Source organism: Lathyrus oleraceus, chromosome 1, assembly GCF_024323335.1.
Source record: "Lathyrus oleraceus cultivar Zhongwan6 chromosome 1, CAAS_Psat_ZW6_1.0, whole genome shotgun sequence".
Classification (NCBI taxonomy): Eukaryota; Viridiplantae; Streptophyta; class Magnoliopsida; order Fabales; family Fabaceae; genus Lathyrus; species Lathyrus oleraceus.
The window spans coordinates 204,776,740-204,800,599 of NC_066579.1; the positions used below are offsets into that span (position 1 = coordinate 204,776,740).

At 36.1% G+C, this 23,860-nt stretch overlaps 1 long non-coding RNA gene and 1 pseudogene across 4 annotated transcripts; one reads left to right on the forward strand and one right to left on the reverse strand.

The window, feature by feature from the left end:
* The first annotated feature begins 1,987 nt into the window (after positions 1-1,987).
* Positions 1,988-5,040, forward strand: LOC127127761 (uncharacterized). Of its 4 annotated transcripts, XR_007805450.1 has the most exons (7): positions 1,988-3,165; positions 3,289-3,420; positions 3,535-3,574; positions 3,651-4,004; positions 4,091-4,320; positions 4,399-4,469; positions 4,548-5,040. It is a non-coding gene; the product is annotated as an uncharacterized LOC127127761 (long non-coding RNA). The 4 variants fall into 4 exon arrangements; XR_007805449.1 differs by having other exon boundaries at positions 3,289-3,574; XR_007805451.1 differs by lacking the exon at positions 3,535-3,574.
* An 88-nt stretch (positions 5,041-5,128) lies between these two features.
* Positions 5,129-7,949, reverse strand: LOC127099988 (lysM domain receptor-like kinase 3; annotated as a pseudogene).
* Positions 7,950-23,860: the final 15,911 nt, after the last annotated feature.

Consider the following 23,860-nt stretch of genomic DNA (forward strand, 5'->3'; position numbering starts at 1 on the left):
AATCATGACAAAATCTTGAACAATGCAAGAAATCTGACAAGGGGAAGACATAGAGAGATTTTACTTATTCCCAAGAGATATCTTCACCCAATGTGTTACTCATCCATTAGAAGCATTTTAGTTTCTAATATAGTTGTCTTTAAAACTAATTCACTAACCAAGATTGATTGATAATTAATTAATGTATTAATGTTCAATATCCAGAAGATAGAACATTTTAACAAAGAGGTTCTGACTGGATACTTCTGAACCATGAAACCTTGTCACTTCAGAAGAATCAATTGTTTAGAGTCAATAAATCTCAGAGTCTCATTAAACCATTCTGAAAAATTAAATATTCTGAGATAATCATCTTTTTCATTCTGGACATAAATCAATTTTTAAATTCTTCAGAATGAAAAAAAATCTATCTTCAATAAGGGGTTTTGTAAAAATATCATCCCATTGATGGTCTATATCAATAAATTTAAATTTTAAAATTCCCTTATGAGCATAGTGTCATACCTCGGAAAAGAAATGAGAGAACGACCTAGCGAAGCGCAATCACACGCTCGCAATAATGGACTAAAACAGAGTCGCCACCGACCTTTATTTATTCCTAAAAGGAAAGGGGAAATATCGATAAAACCGAAGAAAGAACGACAATGATACTGGTCTTCGCAACAAAATCAGGGTTCAGGAGTCGATTATGCAAGGGGAAGGTATTAGCACCCCTCACGTCTGTTGTACTCAACGGGAACCATTAGGTTAGTTGTGCGTGTTAGTGTTAGTTTGAAATGTTAGACTTTTCAAGTTATTAGGTGGGAAAGAAAGAATGGAAGAGAGAAGAATGTTTTTGGATTTTCGACGAAGGACTAAACCTAAGTTTTTTATTAGTGGGCCTGACAAGATTTACAAATCCTACTCCTACGTATCTCAATAGAGAACTCAAGGCTTACGTAGTTCTGGGTAGAAAAATGTTTGTTTGTTAGTCGATTTTAGCGAAAACTAATTTGTGTCAATCGACGAAAACATTGTTGGACTACCCAAAACAGGTGGAGAAACATTGCCTTGCATTGTTTTGAAACAAAGTACCTTTTGTTTGAGAAAAGGTTTAAGGGTCAATCGCACGACGGCGAGAAAAGAAACTGATTGGTTTGATGTGTTTGGAGTAATGGTGAGAACTTGGATGGGCGAGATATCCATCTCGAATCCTAGTCTCAGGAGTGTGTGGTATCCACCAAGTTCCATTTCCATCTTATTTGCAAAAGTATTAAATAAGAATTAAGTGTTTTTGAATTTTATTGAGAAAGGGTTTGAAGAAACCGCATTGACAATTTTAAATGATGGCGAGAGCTAAGATATGCGAGGCATCCACCTCGAATATTAATCTTAGGAGTGCATGGTATCCACCATGTTCCATTTCCATCTTTATTGTAAAAGTGTTAAATAGAAATTAAGTATTTTGAGTTTTATTATGAAAATGGCTTGACGTTGGATCAAGCATTTGATGGACGTTTTAAGAGAAATTTGAATGAAGGTTTGAGAGAAATGGAATAGATAGATTTGGATGATGGCGAGAGCTAAGATAGGCGAGACATCCATCTCTAACCCTAGTCTTAGGAGTGTGTGGTATCCACCACGTTCCATTTCCATCTTTATTGAAAAGGTCTTAAATATGAATTAAGTTTTCTTGAGATTTTATTGTGAAAACAGCTTGACGTTGAATCAAGCATTTGATGAGTGATTGAGAAAGATTTGAAACGAAGTAGTTTGAAAGAAAGGGAATGGGTAGAAATGGATGAATAGAAATGGATGGATTTGAGAAAAATACCCGACGTTGGATCGAGTCTTTATTTTTGATCTTTTGGAAATGGTTGATTTTATTCTTGTGTTAGTAGCTAGCTAAACAGTCAAGCGAATAAAGAAATAAAACAGTAAAATTATTACACATCATGGGAATGGGGGGGGGGGGTACATTTTTGTTGAATGGGGATTCAAAGTAATGACATAATTAAATCGGGACAAAAAAAATTAACGAGCAATGCTTCAGTGTAAGTGCAAGAGAATTGTCTAATTATAAGAAAGCCCAAGAGTAAGTTGTGTGAGGTTGACGACGATGCTTAAAGGCAATCGACTTGCAAGGGTGTGGAGATGAGGAAATTGCAGCTAAGTACTGTGCTCAAAACCGGTTTATGCATCATGTCAACATTGAATGATCATGTGCGACCAACTGAAACGCGGTGAAATTCTATTGTTATCTCGATGAAATAATCATGGATAAACAACATAAGAGTGGTTGAATCCATAAATTAAAATCAATGCTTCGTCAATTAAAATAAATAAAAGCGGTAAACATTAAAAAACAATGAGTATCGGAGAAATTATAATAAAACATGAACATGGGAGGATTAAAAAGAATAACGTAAAAAGAAATTAAAGTGTTGCAAAACCAAACATGCCACAGACCATGAGTTACCATCTCCACCTAACCATGAGTTACCAGTTATCAAACTAGGACCAACAAAAACCTAAATACTAAGCTGAAACTTCAAAAGAGAAAAAAACAAACAAAAAGGCCAACTAATGGCCCGTTGGAGTAAGTTGGGCCAAAGCCCACGACAATGGCCATATCTTGAAAATGGAACAGGTCAAGAGTCCAACTGTCACCCTAGCCGCCTGGCTGTTTGGTGACAGAAACCGAAGAGTCCAACGGTCACACTATAATGCCAACTGTCGGTATTAATGAATGGTGGTTGTAATAGAAAGCCACACGAGTCCCAATGGCACAGCAAACGAGCAGACAATAAATGGTTTCAATCATTTCAAATGAAAAAGTAATAAAATAAAATACAGGACAATGTTTAAAGAGGAATCAGTAATGAATAGTAAAAATAAACGAATCTCTTCCCTAAACGAAACCCAAATTATTTTCAGAGAAAAAAATGAACCTTCTCAATTTGAGGAGATCCAAAAATGGATGACTGCGACAACGACGAACGTCGACGACGGAGATGAAACCCGACTGGAAAGCAACAAAAAGAATTATTTACAAAGAGGTCAAATGACGATTGGGCGGCGGACGCCTGAATCTTTCAGTCTTTCACCAATCGATTCCCACCGGTGCACTCAAAACTCGCCTCCCTTGCCTTCGGTATGAGCTTCGTCCAATGGCGGTGAAAAAAGGTATAGGGTTCTTCATACTTTCCTCCTTCTTAACTTTCATTGATTTCGTTAGGGTTTTGATGTTCTTCTCGCCGCTATCTGATCTTTTTGTCTTATGAACAATATCTGCCCCTTCCAAATTAGGGTTTGTGTCTTCTTATAGGTGCGAACAAATGGGGACCACGGGAGTGGATTGGAAGTTCCCAGTGGTAAATAATTGCTTTCTCAACCTTGTGGTCCCTCTGCTCAACTCTTCCACTCGTCCTTTTACCGTCGGTAACAAACAAATTACCTCCCTTCCTCACTTAGACGAAATAGGATATGCTTCTTCTTCTTTTTTTCTTTTCGAAATTACACTGATTTCATGTTGTTGTTAATTTGGAGAACAAGGTGCCGTGCTGAATTTAGGATGATGATTGCAAGCGATATGGTTTGTTTATGGATTAAATTGGTGCTGGCGCGATATTGTGTAACTATTTTGACACGATTCTGGTGGGCTATTGCAGGACAATGGAACCTAAGTTGGAGCAAACTTTTGCCACACACGGATAATTACGAGCAGGATAAGTGAGAGTTTCAAGTACTTTCCGCGAGAGTAATGGATGGACTCCATCAGAAGATTGAGGACGTGAGTACGTGACCATACAATCTGAACAGTGGCTCAAAAAGGATAGCAGAACTGGCAGGCTTTCTCGCATCAAGCATCAACAAGTCCATCAGAATTCTCACCAAAGATTGCTCTTGCTTCACTATGAGCACAAGGATTTAAAAGGGACCTCTGCAGTTTGGCCCTTCTGCTTGTTATCAAGTTAGTACTGGTCTGAGTTTTGACTTGCTTCAATAGCCCGAATAAGCATATGGTCAGATTAAAATCTTCATTGCTTAGCACACATTGCGAGTTTGCTTTTTTATGAGTTTAAAACTTGAGCTCCCTTACCGATTTCAGGTGGTTGGAAGAAGTTATAGACACTTTGGTGCCAAGACTAAAACCAGGCGTGTTGTTACACTGTTGTCCAATTACTGTAGAATTGGTACGGCTTGAGATATAGAGAACAATATTTGGAAGAGGTTCTACGTCGTGATTAGCAGATCACCCTGTCATAACTGTATATAAATCAATCCATTCTTTGACAATAACTGATGAGTTAGATGGTTAACCAATTCAGAAACGTCCAGGTTTTCATTATGATTCGGTTCTAATTGACTTTTTTGTCTTAACTATTCAAAAGGCATAACGTTTGAACTATTTTGCAGTCTTTGATCTTCCCTACAAAAACTCTAGCAGCTTCTGTACAAGATAGTTTCTCAAAAGGAATCATCATCAGGTTGGCAGTGTTATCAGTAACATTATTAAACCCCCTTCATTTTCCGTCGACATACCCTTTCTCAACTAGCTTCTGCAGGTGACGACCAACATTCTGATCCCTCGCCGTATGAATCATGTGGCTTTGAGTATGATATCGTGGCACCACAACCAGTTACGAATCCTGTTCTAACAGGAAAATGACGAGAAAATTGAAGAATTATTCTCAACCCTCCTTGTGAGTATGGATATTTTAAAGCAATGGTAGCACCGCTCAAGAATGAATTTCGGCCTCTTTTCATGTCATTCACTTGAAATTAATATCACGTTTAAAAACCAAGGCTTCCCAATATCTGTATACGGATAAAGGGATTGAGGAAGCTGATGATAATAAAGTGGTGATGCAGGAACGTTGTTGTACGTGATAAAATTCGTAGGAAGATGATTTTCCATTGCAAAAGAAAGACCTTGTTGGTGAAGCATGCACCGGTCGATGTTGTGGCTCACAACTTAATTTTTTGTAAATCTGTAGGTTTATGACTTGTAATGACCATAATGTTGATGTGAATGAAAAATAGGTAACGTTGCAATCATTGAAAATGTATCCATTTCTACAGGTTGACCTCCCAACTCCTGAGACTGATTTGATCTTTGTGCTTGTTGTTGAGCCCGAACCTCTGCTCAAATATCTGCAGATCTGATATCCGCTTTATTACCATTATTAATTATCGAAGGAGTCGTTGTGCTAACTCCTTGAATAACGTTACTTTCAACAGGGATATCTGGCCTTGCACCAACTGAATCTTGTGCATGATTGGTTTCCACATCACCATGAGAACCGGCTTCTGCTACAACTTGATTAGGCAAAATTTTAGGGGTTTGTTGCGTTAATTGAGATACAAGCAACTTCTCAAGTCCTTGTGGTACAACACCAGTGTTTGATCCACCACTCTGTTGGTTTAATTGAGACTTCGATGCTCCTTTAGCAGAAATTAGTTCATAGAGAACAACTCCGAACGCATATACATCTGTTTTGGATGAAACACTACCATATGCAATTTCTGGTGGCATGTAACCAAATGTGCCTGCCATAGTAGTAGTAGGAACTGATGAACTTCCAACTTCAATCAACCTCTTGCTGAATCCAGAGCAATTTTAGCCCTCTCCGTCCATGACAAAGGTTCTCCATTTGAACTACGAAGAGGTTGACTCAAGTTTCCATTTTCATCTTTTTTATTGCAGCTTTCTGTGTAATAAGTTCACCGTTCAACACTGCATAATAGACTTCACAGAAACCTCCTTGACCGATTTTGTTAGCCAAAATGAAGAAGTTATTAGTAGCATTAGCTAGTTCTTCATACAAAAACTCCCCTGATTTTTGCACTCTAATGCCAATGATATTAGCAGGACTCGTAGAATCGGAAGTTCTATATGCAGCATTACTAGAGACTTCAATGATCACACTGGTTTCCTCAAAGAGAAATTCTTGATTCCATACGTTCTTCTTTCGGCAACATGTAATATAAATACAAAATCTTAATAGCGTTAGTCCTGCTACTTCTCCAAGAGATATTCCAATGATAGTTCCACCTGATAGACCTTTAGTGTTTGTGTGAAGAGGCACATAATTACCATTTGTGTCTTTCCCAGGAATATAAACCAAACCAGTCCCTTGACTAAAATTCACACTAAGATTATACTTCTGCAGTAACTCAGCATCAACTTTAGTCTTTTTCGAAATCAAATTCCAAAGAAATCTCAATTCTAAGAGGATAAGTAATAAACAAACCATAATCCTTAGAAACATCACTAGTCCCACAAGAACAGTTAACAGTAACATTAAGAGTTCCAGTATCAGTAATTTTATTTGATGGATAGATATTAAACCTATGTAATCACTCAAAAGTTGTCAAATTGGAATAACCCTCATTAGCAACAGACAAATAGGTACCCCCTATTCCAACATGGTATTGGAATGTGTGACCAATAAATTCATCATTGATGCAATCACAAGGGAAGGGAACATTCACTCTTGTGAAAGATAAGACCAAACCTTTGTGGTACCAGTCGATTACTTCGAAATTGTTTGTGACTGTGTTGTACACTTTGCAGACGGGATCTTGTTTTTTTATTGTGTTTCAAAATGGGTGATATGGTATTTTACGAGGGAGGCAAAAAATGGATTGAATTTAGTCATGAGATTCCACCCGATTTTGTCAAATGATAAAAGGCTCCATGTCCTGCTTGACCAAGGGAAAATAATCACCCTATACCAAGAAAAATGGCAAGGCCCAAAGGTTTATGGAATAGCAGGTGGTGATAGATCAACAAAACAATGGATAGCTTCATGACCAGATGAAATGGTCATGAGGAGAAATGTAAATGAATGATTGATGGGAAAAAATTTCATGACCAAAATCAGGGTATGACACATAGTCACGTATAAGTTGATGTTTAATCTCAATATCTTTATTCGTAGAATGTAAAATGGGATTCTTAGATAAACAAATAGCAGAAGTATTATCACAGAGGATAAGAATGTTACTCTCATATATCTGAAAATATTCTAGCTGACTTTTCATCTAGAGCATCTTAGTGTTGCATCCATAAGTTATAATGTATTTAACTTCTGTTGTTGATAATGCTATGGTTGATTGTCTCTTGCTAGACCATGAGATCAAGTTGTCTCCCAGGAACTGACAGCTTTCAGAAGTGCACTTTCTTTCAAGTCTATCTCCAGCGTCATCAGCATCACCATAACCTACTAGCTTGTACTTTTTTGATTTTCTATAACACAAGCCAAGGTTAATAGTACCTTTGAGAACTTGAAGATCCTCTTAACATTTATTAAGTATGATTCTCTAGGATCTGTTTGGAAGTGAGCACATAAACAAACACTAAATAAAATGGAGGGTCTCGAAGCAGTTAAGTATAATAGAGAACCTATCATACCTCTGTATACGTTTTTCTCTACCTTTGCGCTTACCTCATCCTTCTCAAGGTTACATGTGGTACGCATATGAGTTTTTTCTATCTTGCATTCTGACATGTCAAACTTCTTAAGAAGTTCTTTGGTATACTTGCTCTGATGTATATATCTTCCTTCTGGACTTTGATTAATCTGGATACCCATAAAGAACTTGAGTTCTCCCATCAGACTCATCTCAAGCTCTTCCTGCATTGACTTAGAAAATTCCTTGCACAAAGTAGCATTAGCAGAACCAAATATGACACCGTCTACATATATTTGAGCAACAAGAATATAATATTTTAATGTTTTATAGAACAAAGTTGTATCTACCTTCCCCCTGGTAAAGTCATTTTTTAAAAGAAAATTTCTTAGTCTTTCATACCATGCTCTAAGAGCTTGCTTCAGACCATACATGGAACTCTTAAGTTTAAAATCAAAATCTTGGTTTTTATGATTTTCAAAACCAGGAGGTTGGTGTACATACACTTCTTCAATTATGTAACCATTCATAAATGCAATCTTAACAACCATCTGATAGAAGATGATGTTATGGTTAACAACAAAGAAATTAAAAGATAAATAGACTCTAACTTGGAAACTGGTGCAAAGGTCTCAGTATAGACAATCCCCTCTTGCTGACTATTGCCTTGTGCAACCAATCTGGCCTTGTTCCTTACCACATCTCCTTATTCATTCAGCTTGTTTCTCAAGACCCATTTTTCCCCAATGACATGATTTCCTTTGGGTATAGACACAAGGGTACACACGTCATTTTTGGATAATTGGTTCAATTCTTCTTGCATTTCCAGAATCCACTAAGTATCTAGAAGTGCTTCATCAACACATGTAGGTTCTATGAGGGACAGCAAACCTAGAAGTGTCTCTTCAGAAAGTTTGAATGAGGATCTGGTTCTGACTGGTTCAGTTTTATCTCCCAAAATTAATTCTTAAGAGTGTGAGGATATTTTTATGTTCTTCCTCACAGGAGTCTGAACTTCAACAACTTATGGTTGAACAGTTTCAGAGTCTTTTACCTCAACATCTTTTGCTTTTGAAGTTTTACCTTCAAAGCCTGAATAGGTGATCTCTAAATTTGTAAACTTCTCAACTATCTTTGACTTTTCAGGGTCAAGCTTGTCATCAAATCTAACATGAATTGATTCCTCAACAACTCGTGTTTCTATGTTGTATATTATATATCCCTTAGAGCGTTTAGAGTATCCTAACATAATACACTTTTGTGCCTTAGAATCAAACTTGTTTAGATTGTCTTTAATGTTCAACATAAAATAATCATAACCAAAAGGGTGAAAATATGAAATGTTGGGTTTTATGTTCTTCCACAATTCATAAGGAGTCTTACCCATAATATGTCTTATAGAGATCATGTTATGAATGTAATACATTATGTTAACTACCTCTTCCCAGAAGTGCTTATATACATTAGTCTCATTGATCATGGTTTTTGCCATCTCTTGCAAAGTCCTATTCTTCCTCTATATAACTCCATTTTTGTGTGGAGTTCTAGGGCAAGAGAAATCATGGGAAATGCCTTTCATCAGAGAGTTTTTCAATATCTTTATTTTCAAATTCTCCATCATGATCACTTCTGACTTTAATAATTCTAAAGTATTTCTCATTTTTCACTTGAGAGCAGAAGGTAGAAAACACATAATGTGACTCATCCTTGTGTCTTAAGAATTTAACCCATGTCCATCTGTTGTAGTTATCTACAGTGAATAACCATACTTGTTGCCACTGACAAAAGCAATTTTCACTGGTCCAAAAAGATCAATGTGTAGAAGTTGCAAAGGCCTAGAGGTAGAAATAACATCATTTTCTTTGAAAGGAGTTTTTGAAACTTGCCTTTCTAAAATGTTTCACAAAGAGAGTCTGAAGAAAACTTTAGATTAGGAAGGCCTCTGACTAAATTAAGCTTACTTAGCTAAGAATCCTCCTCATGCTAACATGGCCCAATCGTCTATGTCAGACCCATTACTCTTCATTAACGGACATAAGACATTTTACATTCTGATTTTTAAGGTCAGGAAGTCTAATTTTATAAATTTTATTTTTCCTTTTGACATTAAAAAGGATGGATCCATCCTTATGACTAATAGCTTTACAAGACTTTTGATTAAAGATTATATCATAACCATTGTCACTTGATTGACTTATGGACAATAAGTTATGCATTAATCCTTCAAGTAATAAAACATTAGTAATAGAAAGGAGAGAGTCGGTACCAACTATTCTGGAGCTTATGATATTCCATTTCTGATCACCTCTGAAACCCACAAAGCCACCTGACTTAAGTTCCAGATCTTGGAACGTAAGCCTTCTTCCAGTCGTGTGTTGTGAGCACCCAGAGTCTAGGTACCATGATTGGTGTTTCAACTTAGCTGTTAAGGATGTATGCAACATATATTATCTTATCCTTATTTAACCACATATTTTTGGGTCCTTTCATGCTAGTTCTCCTATAGTTCTTTGAGAACTTGGGTCTTGGTGCAGAATAATCATTTTGAGTATAAGCATAAGAGAAATGGAAGTTCAGAGCTTTTTGTTTTGCCTTAGGTTTTTAAATAGGTTTTTCTTTAGGATCATAACCAATTACTCTTCTTCCATTTCTGTTAACTCCATAGATTATTGAAGTCATCTTGATTCTATCTATGTTTCTATCCAGAAATGTCTAAAAAGATTTTTCATATTTCTTTATGAAATTTTCAGAATCCACAGAAGCTTCTGAAAATTTTTCTTCCTCAACAGGTGCAACTGGCAGACGGATAGCAGCCATTGTGTTTCACAAACTAGATCTTTATCTGACACGGTGAAGTGTTTGATACGCAATCAATACCATAACCAAAGCTTTGATTCCAATTGAAGGTGACGAGAAACACAAGAAATGGGGGTTTGGATTGGATTCCAAAAAACAAAATCTTTTTCTACCAACACATCACACACAAAACAAAGAACAAAAACAATAAAACAATTATTTTTATCTTGGTTCGCTGATAACTAAGTTACCTCTAGTCCACCCGCCAAGGTGATTTCTCCCTATCAACAAGGACTTAATCGACTATAATAAAACTTTATTACAACATAAAAACCAACTTTCAATGTCTTCTTGGGTAATACTAACTAAACCCTAGTCACTCAAGAAAATACAATCAAACAGATTAAGATACAAAATGTGTTTACAAAACGCTTCAAAGAAAGCATAATACACAAATGAATAACAAGTATATCACAAAAAATATATTCTATGAAAAGTATGAACAAAAGTTCTTGTGTGTGTTTCTTTTCTCTCAGGAAAAGTACTTAGATTCAAAGTTTTAAAGAGAGGAAGTGAGAAAGCTCGCATGACTATGTATGTCTGAGTGATCGGTGTATTGTAAAGATACAAAAGAGTTTTCATAATTAGTATGACTAAAACACACACACACACACACACACACACACACACACACACATTCACGCACACACACATATGCACACATACACACAGAGAAGTATTTTTAAAGTCTATCTTCTTCAAATAAAATCACCAAAGCTATTTTTGGAGCTTAGATGGTGGATTTGGAAATTATTAAGTTGATTAGGAGAATTTTTGAATTGTCTAATCGATTAGATCAAATACCTAATAGACAAGATGAGGTAAAATCAATCCTTAATTAGTTATGATAGTGTCTTAATGAATGGTAACAAGTCTCTATCAAAACCTTCCAATTTGGGAAGCAATAATTGATTATTGCATGTACCTAATCGATTAGGTCATTTAGTTTGCCCATGGATTGTTTCCTAAAGTGAACCATCTCTTTGAAAATAATTATAGGGCCTCTCTTTAATTTCATTTGAATTATGATTTCATTCCATCATTCTTAAATTGTTGTCAGTGTCATTTATTTTTCTGATTATGCATAACATTTACCATATATATTGTTACGACATTGTGTCTGACATCTTGTCATTCGAAGGACAAAATTTTATTGTGTATGATTCACGTAATATTTCTCCAACCCTTATTTTAGGTTTACTTGTATTATGAATAATAGCTAAACCCCTAATTTTTATGGATAAGTTCTTGTTCTTACGGAATAACCTTGCACCCTTATATGCAATTGTTATGTTAGTGGATTGTTCCTTTATGTTTTTGAATGGAAAATAATATATAGAAATAAGAAAAATACCAAAAGGGAACACCTAGTGTGAGCCACTACAAACTAAGCTAAGAGCAATAACACCTAACTAATTTCTTCTAATTATCCTCTTCATATATACTAAGTCAAGAATTAAGGGCCTAATTATATCACAAATAATGAGTTATCACTCCCAAAACTTGAATCATTACTTGTCCTCGGGTGATGCGAGATATATGTAGAAGTTAAATAACTAGGAAATATGAAATTATGTACCTCAGGGGACAAATGTTAAACACAATCTCCTAATCAACAGGTTCGACAAGATAAACTAGAACCTTAATAGATTAAGTTGAATAACATGATGGAGCATGAAAACAATAAAAAAACACGAGAATTGGTAACCCAGTTCGATGCAAACAAAAGATACGTCTAGAGGGTTGGTTTCCAACCCAAGAAAGGAAATTCACCATTAGTAGCTTAGTACAATTAGCCTTACAAACAATAAAAAACCATATGTCGTTCAATGCCTCTTCCTAACACTACCCAATGACTTTCTATTTTGGATTCCCCATAAATATGAGAAACCCTCTCACTTTCTCTCAATCACTAAACCATAGTGATTGGTGATTCATCCAATTATCAATGTCGAATATTACAACTCAACTAGAAAAACTGTCTATACCAAAGTACTGAAACATATAGGTGTACATAATAATGTTGAATATACAACTCAACTAGACAAACCTATAACTATGCCAAATTACTAAAACATGGTGTGGTGTACATAAAAATAACAAGGACTCTTATAAACCCTGGCACTCTAAAATCTTCAATGTGAATCCTTGCTCTCTAATGTAGGTTTGAGTTCCTTATATAGCTAAATAACTCTAGGATTTTCTCCTTGGATATTAGCTTTAATTTCTTCCGAAATTAATGCAGAATTTGTTGATAATTATATGTTCCATAAATTTCTCCAACAAGATATGATTTGTTACAATTTAAATTCAAGTTTAAATCTTCAATTAAATTGGAATCAATATTTGTCCAGTTGTCAAAAAAAATTACCTAATCATATTGCTAAACCAATTAGCAATAAAATTTAATTAAGTATTTGACCAAAAAGTCTTCCAAAAGCAACAACAATGACTTGTTACACAAGGCCCATATGTCATACCAACATGTTGTGACACCGCGTCCACCATGTGTCCTTTTTGCACCTCTATACAACTTCAACAAGCTATTTTAACTTGAGCACTTTTAATATTTCTCCATGTTGTTGTTTTGAAAAATGCAGCCAATCCTAAAGGAACAACAATCTCCCCCTTAGGAAAATTGTGGCAAAGCAACTCTTCAAGATATAACACTTATTCATACCAGAATAAGTGGTCGTCTTTAGAGCATACAATCATCAACAGTCTTCCAAATATCAGAGATAAGCTAAGAAGCGGAAAATCAATAGCATGTATCATAAATGCCACACAAAATAATGCTCTAGAATCAATCATACAAACATGCAATCATTCACATCTTAGTCATGCATGACACTCAATCAATTAATATTTAGTAGAATAAAATCATAATAACTAACAATTATCAACATGTAGTCATTCACATGCTTAGTCATGCATAATGTAAGACCCCAATTTTGATCCTAAGATCCCTCATGATCTCTCATCATTTTCATTGACTTTGGGATAACACTTTGGCATCCTGCTTACCCCTCATTCATTGGGCTTGCATTGGGAGACATCACCAAGCACTTTTGATTGTATCATACTTTTTTTTTCATTATTTACTTACCAAAATACCAAAAATATGTTAATGTATAGTTTAACTATTTTGTAGGTAGTGTGTGTGCTCACCTATGCTTCATCAAGTTCATATCTAGGGTTTAAGACCCTAAATGCAAGGATATAAATAAAGAGATGGTTCACATTGACTCTAGACATCATATATGGATCCCCATGGTCTTCACATATCATTTTGATCAAGAATTCATCAAGCGTTTGAAGATTGTGTGCCTTGGAAACCCTAATTCATCTGGGTATCTTGTGTGACTTCCTCAACAAGTTTCTTCAACATTTGATCAAATATTTAAAGTTATACTTCATATTACATCATCTTACACATATTTGATCCTCCGTAAGTCCCAAATATCAAGATAATATCAATTTAGCAAGGTGGTTCGTGGTGGTTGACAGAGAAAGTCAACTGATCAAAACCGGGGTTCCCTAGACCCTATCCCCTACAATATTTGTTATATTAAAATGATTCCAAGCGACAAGTTACTAATAATGACATTCCAAACAATTTTCATGTTGAATTCAAGAGCTAGTTTTGCTTGGAAGGTCATTTTGTATGGTGAAAGATTATTGGTCATTTTGTTTGAACCCTAGTTAGAAGGTCAACTTCCAAAGACCATAACTTGCTCAATCTTTATGATATGAAATACATTCAAGTTCCATGATTAAATTCAAGATGTAATCTTAAACTTGGATGTTTGTAGGAATTTAAAATTCAACTTTCAAATGCATGTTCCAAGAGGATACATTATAGGTCATTTTGGGCCACTACCATTGAACAAGTGATTTTCCTCAACTTCTAAAATGCATAACTCCATCTCGAAAAATGCAAATGAGGTTAAATTTATGATCAAATTGAATATTTTTGAAATATATACAAATTTTATGAAGGAACTTTTTCCATTTGAACTCCATAGCAAAAGTTATTAAAGGTGGAAGAAGTGAACATTTGACTTGGTACTTAGAAAATTTTCAAATGTGTTTGATTTTCCAAACTTCCACCTCAAAATTCATCATGAGCCAAGCTTCAAATGGAAAGGTGTTCAACATGAAATTTGTTCCCCTTTATTTCACCTTTCCAAAAAGTCCAATATCATTTCATTTGGATCCAAATTGAGGGACTTCCGCATGACTCCATTGTGGGATTTGTTTTGGCAAGTTTTGGATTCAAGTGATCATTCTTCTTTGCATGCTTCGTTGTAATGACTTCATCATCAATTGCACATGAATTGGAGATGGATTACATTATTCCTTAGGCCCAAATCATTTCCCATGCGTCCATGCAAGTTGGCTTCCAAATTTGGCAAAATTTCAAGTGGTGCAAAAATCAATTCCCTTGCCTATTTAAACAAGCTCATGGCTTTAGAAAATGCATCAACACCTTGCCCAAGCTTTTCCAAGAGAACTCAGACCCTCACACCATATAATTTCTTGAGGATTTCATTGAAATCGAGTTTGAATTTCACCTTCTGTTTTGAAGTTCAAACTCCAAGAATTCATTGCCCTTTCCATCTCAATTGATCACAACAAGCAAGAGGAGGAAGAATCAAGCAAATTCAGATCAAGATCAAGTTGAATTGAAGCTACTCGAAGGTTAAATTTCAGAAACTTGATCTCTTCGATTTTCTCTCAATTCTTCACTATTCTTTGTGATTTTTGGTTGGCTGAAGTCCTGTCAATGTAGGCAACAAGTTTGAGTTTCTTTGAGGTCAAATTGAAGCAACTCAGTTCATGATCCTCAAAATTCAAATCCATGTATCTTTTTATATACTTGGAATTGGAGAAAATTGAGACCAGATTCATGATCCTGAGCATCTTCTCTTCAAACTAATGTCCTTGTTTTACATTTTTCATGAAGTTTAGATTGGACCAGTCCGGTGGTCATCACTAGAGAAGATCACCGGAGCTAGGGCTCCGGTGGTGAGTTGGCTTCATCTCATCCATCTGATCTTGGTCTAACGTTCTAATCTTGGCCCTTGGTTTTGAATTTCTTTTTAATTTCTGATTTTATGTTTAATCCATTTACTTTTTTTAATTCATAATAATTTCATTTTTAATCCAAAAAAATATGGATCTTTCATAAAAAATATTTAAATATTTTTCTCTTTCATTTTCTGAATTAAAATTATTTTTTGGATTAATTTTGATATTTTTCATGAATTAAATGTTTTTGTGCATATTTTTTATTGTTTAAAAATACTTCTGACTTTTCAAAAATCATGATTTTTTTTGTCTAAGGTCCTTTGACCTTGTTTGACCTAGGATAAATCTCTTGGCCATTTATTTGGTGTTTTGAAGAGGTTTTAGGTTTTGACTAAATTAAATTGAATTTTAATGCATTTTAAATTTGATTTTTAATTGATTAATTGTGTAAAATTTATGTTCAGCCATTTTTATGGTCTTGTGATGTTTGACTATTTGTTTGAGTCTCGGTCAAGGTTGATTTGACTTTTGTTGGATTAAAATCATTGGATTTAGGGGATTGAAGAAATGTACATTTCATCTCCCAAAATGAATGAATGATTTTAATTTGATAAAATTCTTCCCATGACCAATTTGTGTTTCTCTCACTCCCCTCCCCTCTTCATCTTCATCCATATTCTTTCTCATTCCTTTCATTTGAAGGTTGAGACAAAAAGAAAGGTGGGTTTGAATTGTTTTAACTGATAATAAAAACTTTTGAAAACAAAACACACGCGAAAATAAAAGCTATCAACACAAAATATTTATCATGGTTCGCTTGAAATTCAAAGCTACTCCAGTCCACCCGACCAAGGTGATTTCCCCTTCAATAAGGACTTAATCGACTAATCTTGAAAGGTTACAACAAATGAGCGTCTAAGAGGATAAAGATCTCTTAGCCCTCTCAAGTTTATAGAATTCACAAGTCACTTGAGGAATATTCACCGATTAAGGAAAATTGCAGTTATGTGCTTAGTGCTTATAGGTAAGCAAGAATAGAGGAAATGTTAACACTTTAGAGCAGCAACTCGTGTGAAAGGAGAATGAGTAAGAGATTTAAGATTAGTTTCAGTATTCTCATGTGTATGGTTGATTTATTTGTGAGGATGATCCATCCTATATATAGGAGTTTGATGAAGAGACCGTTGGATGAAAGGATCTTGGCAATGATGGATGTTTAATGTCATTACTCTCTGTGTTCTTTCCATAGCAGTTTAGGGCGCTTTAACTTTCTTCCAAAATTAGATTATTTCCATAAGTGGAAGACTTCATAGCTAAGTCTTTATTGATAGATTTTGAATCAGAGTGTTTAGAGATTAGAGTTTATGTTCAGCATGTGCATCTTCAGATAGTTGCTGAAAGCTGATTGACTTCAGAGGTTCTTGATGTCTTCCTGATTGATTACATAAGTGTGTAAAAGCTTCAGACCCTAGAGTGCGCTCTTCCGCTTCAGAGCGTCTGATATATCTTTCTTCGTTGAGCTTGTGCGCTTCCTTTGTTCAAAGTCAGAACTTATGCTTGAGTACCTTCTAAGTGGTCATTCTGAACTTGTATCTGTATCTGATGTATGTCTATCTGACCTCTTTTTGATTAGATTCCTGCGCACTTAGATAAATTATGTTAGGGTACCAATTTGTTTCATCCTTTGTTATCATTAAAATCTGAGAGATGAATTGTAGTCACTGAATTTTGTTCTTACAATCTCCCCCTTTTTAATGATGACATAAACTTCAGAGTGATGATGAAACAATGATACTATCAGCAAGAATTTAAAAAAATGTCTCAGAGTCAGATGAGTGACAACTCCCCCTGAGATAGATCATAATAGGTTTTTCAGAAGTTCTTACCAGATTTTCCTTGTGTAGCAGCTAGTTTTTACCTTAGATGTTATCCTGCATAGCTTAGCATTTTCATAAGAGATTTAATGTGCGAAGTGCAGCAAGAGGCTTAGATATATTTTCATCAGAGCTATTTTTATTCTCCCCCTTTTTGTCAGACTCAAAAAGACTTAGCACATAAAAGAGTAGTCAAAAGAAATAGTTTCATATATGAGAAAAGGAGGTACAGATAAGCAACAATTCAAAATAGAGAGAACACATAATACATAGCAGAAAAATAAGGAAAGCAACAAGCAAAGCCTAAGTGCCTAAGGGTTCGGAGGCGGAGGCATCCTTTGGAGCAGCTGAGTTAGCAGGTTCTGAATGTTGTTGTTGACGGAGTCCTATTGATCCAGTCTTTCTCTCACTATCTATTGTTCCTTCTATAGCTCTTCCAGAGTCTTCAGGACAAGAGGAGAGAAGTTAGAATGAGATTGCTCCCCCTGAGTTAGAGCATCATTTCTTTCCTTTGCAACTTCTTCTGCAGCTATGCGTGTTGCTTCTTCAGCATCAGCTTTAGCTTTTGCTTCAGCTTCAGCAGCAGCAACAACAGCCTCAACAACAACCTTCTCAACAACTTCTCTGGCCCCTCGCTCTTCTTCCAAACGAGCCTTCTATTCTACTTCTTTTATGGCCTTCTCTTCTGCCTCTCTGACCAGACGAGCCTGCAGCCTCTCTCCAGCTTCTCTGATGAAGTCATTTCGGACTTGTTCAAAGAGGCCTTTTAGCTTGAAAGCCTCAGAGGTCATCCATCTGATCACTCTGTTCTAGTGAATCCTCACTGCAGAGGGATCGTCACTGATACCAGAATTCTTAGATAGAGATTTGATTTTCTCCACTGAAGACACAACAAATAAAGTAATTGCTTCTTCCAGGATGGGGAAGGTAGGTTCAAGTTCAGGAGTGGGAGATAAAGATGTTGGTGGTGTGTGGATAGTTTCAACGGGAGGTTCAGAGTTATAGATGATAGGGTTTTAAGAGGTGTTTCGATGGGAGTTTCAGATGGTGGTGATGTTGGTTGTTCAGGAAAAGGAGGAATGTTGACTTCTGGTTCATATTGTTGGTGTATGGAAAGGGCACGAGACTGAAGCTGAGCCAAGGTGGGATATTGAGGTTCAAAAGGCTTTGAGTCAAAGGAGATGGTGTAGTAAGGTGGAGATGGGGGTGTTGAAAAGGGTGGTGATATTGGTTCACTGAACATTTCTACTTCAGAGATGGGCAAGGTTGTGGTGGTGAGGTTAATTATTTTAAGAGGGGGATATGAGGGGTTAGAGGTAGGTGTTTTAGAGGGTTTAGTAGTAGAGGGTGGAGGTTCAGAGTGTGTATAGATAGGTGAGGTTTGAAGAAGGGAAGAAGAAAGTTGCTTTAAATGTACAGAGGGAGAGTGAGGAGACAAAGACTTACTTAGAGATTCGATCAGAGGGACAGGAGGTCTAGATACAGAGGGTTCCCTAAGCTTTGCTTTCTTGGACTTCTTTGACTTCTCAGAGGGCTCCCGTTGTATCTTCATGAAATTTGGTGGATGCTCAGGCAGCTAATCCACAGAGAATTATGAGATGTCCACTCCTTGGTTGGTCAGATCCTACAGATAGTGTGCAACAACCTATGGAGGATCAATTTTGGAGAAGAGTTAGAGGCCGTTGGGAATTTTCCTCTTATCTTTCAGGGCTTCCCAAGAGGTGTCCAACGAAGGCTTTACCCAAATCTGCTCAATTAGCTCCATGCTCTTCAGATTGTGTGTGTTCAGAGGCCTCCCAGTGTCAACAGTGACATCCTCCATCAGATTGTGGCGAATTAGATGATCCACCATCCCGCTCTCTATCAGAATGTCAGAGATCAGCCTTACCAAAGGGATGTAGGTTGTGGGCTTCATGTTGTTCCTGGTGTCTCTTATAGAGTCCTTCAAGTACTTGAATAGCAGCGCTAACAGATTCAGCTTGAGCCCTTTGTGGAGGCAATAAAGTATGCACTTCTGATCAGTGTTGATGTAGTCAGAAGAGTTGGATGTTGGGCGATGATGAATGGTTCCCATAATGATCTTCATCCAGACTCTGAGGTTTTGGTGAAGTTCCTTGTTCTTAGAAGAGTTACCTTCAGCGTTCTGCTTGAAGATAGTTGGGGCAATTTCCTGGGACATATACTTTTCCCTAGGGTTAATATTGTAAATCTTTCTTCCCCCTGTCTTCTCCATGTTCAGAAGGGAGGCAATAGACTTCTCTGTGATGACGATCTTCACCCCTAGAACATAGGACACAATGTAGTGATCATCTGAGTCTACAAAGCGCCAGAATTCCTTGACCAGATATGTATAGACGGGACCATAGAGCCTTTGGAAGTAGTTTTCCCACCCTTGTTTTTTGAGTTCTTCAGTGAGGTCTATTCCATTTCTCTTCATGTTTTCAAAATCCACCAACGATTCACACAAGACTTAAAGCTTGTCAAACAGAGTGGCAAGATGAATGTGAGGTTCACGATCCAAGATATGGGGTTCTTTATATATGGGGGTGGAGACAACGCCAGTTGTTGCAGTGCTTTGTTGAGAAGAACTTGGAGGTTGTTCCGTTGATTCCATTTGTTGAGAATAGTTGTACACAAATTGTTGTTGGGAATCCGTGAAGAAGATGAAGTTGTTGAAGGTTGAAGAACTTTGAGGATGATTGGGAAAGAGAGAGGTTTGTGTAGGATGAGAGTGAAAAGTGTGAAAGTGTGAAAACTATAAGTACAAATAAGAAACATACAAAACGACATCGTTAGGTAGAAGGTGAATAGTTAAAATTAATGATGGCACAGAAAAAGAGTTGACACGCTATGGGAGGCATTGATTACAACAAAAGATGGATGTCTAATCCATAAATTAGCACACTGCTCGAGGAGATCTCAAGGGTCTGTCTTTTGATTTCTGCTAGACAGCTGTCTAAAAGATCCAAAGTCAGACGCAAGAGAACCCACGTGTTGATCTATCTGATCTTCAGAGATACCAATGGATTGGATCCTGAGGGTTTCTGATTTAGATGACTCCTAATTGGTAGAAGCATCAAAGTCAAATCCAGATACTAGATGTTACGTTCAGAGCCTTATTTTGCCATTTCAGAGAAGCACGATTGATTCATTCTTGGAAAATTTCAATTTTTAAGTGTTTCAAAATGAATGAGACTCTATCTTCAGCGAGGGGTTTTGTGAAGATATCAACCCATTGATGGTATGTATCTATAAATTTTAAAGAGATAACCCCTTTATGAACATAGTCTCTGATAAAATGATGTTTTATTTCTATGTGCTTAGCTCTGGAATGCAGAATAGGGTTCTTACTTAAACAAATGGCAGTAGTATTACCACAGAAGATAGGGACGTTACTCTCATATATCTGAAGATCATCTAGTTAATTTTTCATCCAGAGCATCTGAGTAGTGCATAATGAAGCTGATATTTTATCGGCTTCTGCAGTAGAAAGAGCAATGGTTGACTGTCTTTTGCTGGCCCAAGATATAAGATTGTTTCCCAAGAACTGTCAGTTTCCAGATGTGGTTTTACATTCCATTCTGTCCCCTGCATAATCTGCATCACAATATCCAGAGAGCCTGTACTTTGATGTTTTCTCATACATCAGGCCAAGGTTAGGTGTTCCTTTCAGATACCTTAGGATTATTTTAATTGCTGTTAAATGAGATTCCCTTGGATCTGATTGGAATCTGGAACAAAGACATACACTAAAAAGAATTTCAAGTCGAGTAGCCGTTAGATAGAGAAGAGAGCCTATAATACCATGATGGATCTTCTGACAAACCTTTTGACTTACTTCTTCTTTCTCCAGAATACAGGTTGGAGGCATGGGTGTCTTTGTTGGTTTGCATTCTCACATTTAAAATTTATTCAGAATGTCTTTTATTTATTTACTTTGATATACATATGTAGCTTCTGAGGCTTGATTGATTTGAATTCCCAGAAATAATTTTAGTTCTCGCATCAGACTCATTTCAAATTATGCCTGCATTAGGTCAGAGAATTCTTGACAAATAGAGGGGTTAGTTGAACCAAAAATTATATCATCAATGTATATCCGACATATCATGAGATTATTTCTAATGTTTTTACAGAAAAGTGTAGAGTCAACCTTTCCTCTAATAAAGTCATGTTCCAGAAGAAAATTTGTTAGTCTTTCATACCAAGCTCTAGGAGCTTGTTTTAGACCATACAAGGATTTTTTCAGTTTAAAAACATGTTTTGGACATTTAGAGTTTTCAAAACCTGGAGGTTGATGAACATACACTTCTTCTGAGATATAACCATTAAGAAATGCACTCTTGACATCCATCTGATATAATTTGATGGAGTGATTTACAGCGAATGATACAAGTAAGCAAATGGATTCTACCCTGGCAACTGGAGAAAAGGTTTCGTTGTAGTCAATTCCTTTTTGTTGATTGTAACCTTGTTCCACCAGTCGTGCTTTGTTCATGACTACTTCTCCCTTTTCGTTTAATTTGTTTTTGAATACCCATCTTGTTCCAATAATATGAATTCCTTTTGGCTTTAGGACAAGATCCTAGACGTCATTCTTTTAAAATTGATCAAGTTCTTCTTTCATTGCCAGAATCCATTCATTGTTTTGAAATGCCTCATCATAGGAAGTAGGCTCAATTAGAGATACTAATCCCAAAGGAGTTTCTTCAGATACTTTGAATGTAGACCTTGTTCTGACAGGTTCATCCTTGTTTCCCAGAATTAATTCTTCATAGATGTTTGGACGATTTCTTGATCTTTTCTGGATAGTTGAGATTTTAGTTGTTTCTGGATTTTGCTTTTCAGCTTCCTCTGATCCTTTAGTCTTTTCATCAGAACCTGCAAAAGTTATCTCCAAATCTACAAGTTTTTCAACTAGCTTTGACTTTTCTGAGTCAAGCTTATCATCAAATCTGACATGTATTGATTCTTCCATAATTTTGGTTTTTGTGTTGTATACACTATAGCCCTTAGAGCGTTCTGAGTATCCTAACATAATACCTTTTGTGCTTTTGAATCAAACTTATTTAGATGTTCTTTAGTGTTAAGAATAAAGCAGGAGCATCCAAAAGGATGGAAGTAAGAAATGTTGGGTTTTCTTCCTTTACACAGTTCATAAGGAGTCTTCTCCAAAATATGTCTTACAGAGATTTTATTATGAATATAGCTCGCTGTATTTACTGCTTCAGCCCAAAAGTGCTTAGCCATATTTGTTTCGTTAATCATGGTTCTTGCCATTTCTTGGAGTGTCCTATTCTTCCTCTCCACAACCCCATTTTATTGTGGAGTTCTAGGGCAGGAGAAATCATGGGATATTCCATTAGTATCAAAAAGTTCTTCAAATAACTTATTTTCGAATTCGCCACCATAATCACTTATGACTCTGATGATTTTAGAGTCAAATTTGTTTTGCACTTTAGAACAGAAGCTAGTGAATACAGAGTGAGACTCATTCTCGTTCTTTAGAAATTTTACCCATGTCCAGCACTAAAATCATCAATAATGACCAGTCCATACTTCTTTCCATTGACTGAAGCTGTCTTAACAGGTCCAAATAGGTCAATGTGGAGAAGTTCCAGAGGCTTAGAGGTAGAAACAATATTTTTCTTTTTAAAAGATGTTTTTGAAAATTTTCCTTTCTGACATGCCTCACACAGAGCATCTGAAGAAAACTTCAGTTTAGGTACACCTCTTACTAACTCGAGTTTATTTAGCTGAGAAATAATTCTCATGCTAATGTGGCCCAAGCGTCTATGCCATACCCATTGCTTTTCGTTTACAGACATTAAAATTTTTACATTTTGATCTTTTAGATCTGAAAGATGTATTTTTTAAATGTTGTTTTTCCTCTAGCCAGTAAATAGAACTGTTCCATTGTTCTGATTAATTGCTTTACATTTTTGTTGATTAAAGATTATATCATAACCATTATCACTTAATTGGCTTATTGATAACAGGTTATGCATTAACCCTTCTACATATAGAACATCAGATATAGAGGGAAGAGATCCATTACCAATAGTTTCGGAGTCTCTGATTTTTCCTTTCTGATTTCCTCCAAAACCTACGAAGCCAACATCCTTCAGTTCATGACTTTGGAACATATGCTTTCTTCCCGTCATGTGTCGCGAGCACCCAGAGTCCAGGTACCATGATTGGTGTCTTAACTCTGCTGCATAGGATATCTGCAACATAAACTATCTTATCCTTTGGTATCTAGAATCTTTTAGGTCCTTTGTGATTAGTTCTCCCAGAGTTTCTTAAAACCTTGGGTTTTCTAGCATTGGTAAAACGTTGTGTTTGTGCATGTGTGTAGTGATAAGAAAATGGGGATTTAGGTTTGTCATCAGCAGAAGATATGTGTTTGTCTTCATTAGAATCATATCTTATTCCTCTTTTCTTATTCTGACTGACTCCAAAAATCATAGAGGCCATTCTGCTTCTTTCTATCCCATTTTTCAGAAACTTTTGAAAAGCCTTTTCATATTCATATATAATTGCGTTAGAAGTTTGTGGGGCTTGAGATAAAGCTTCTTCAAGTTTTAAACATTGTTTATTTGTAGATTCTTTTTCTCTTGTCAAAATCAAAATATCATCCTTTAATTCAGAAACTGTTATCTCAAGCTTATCACATTCTTCAATGATTCCTTCAAGGACCC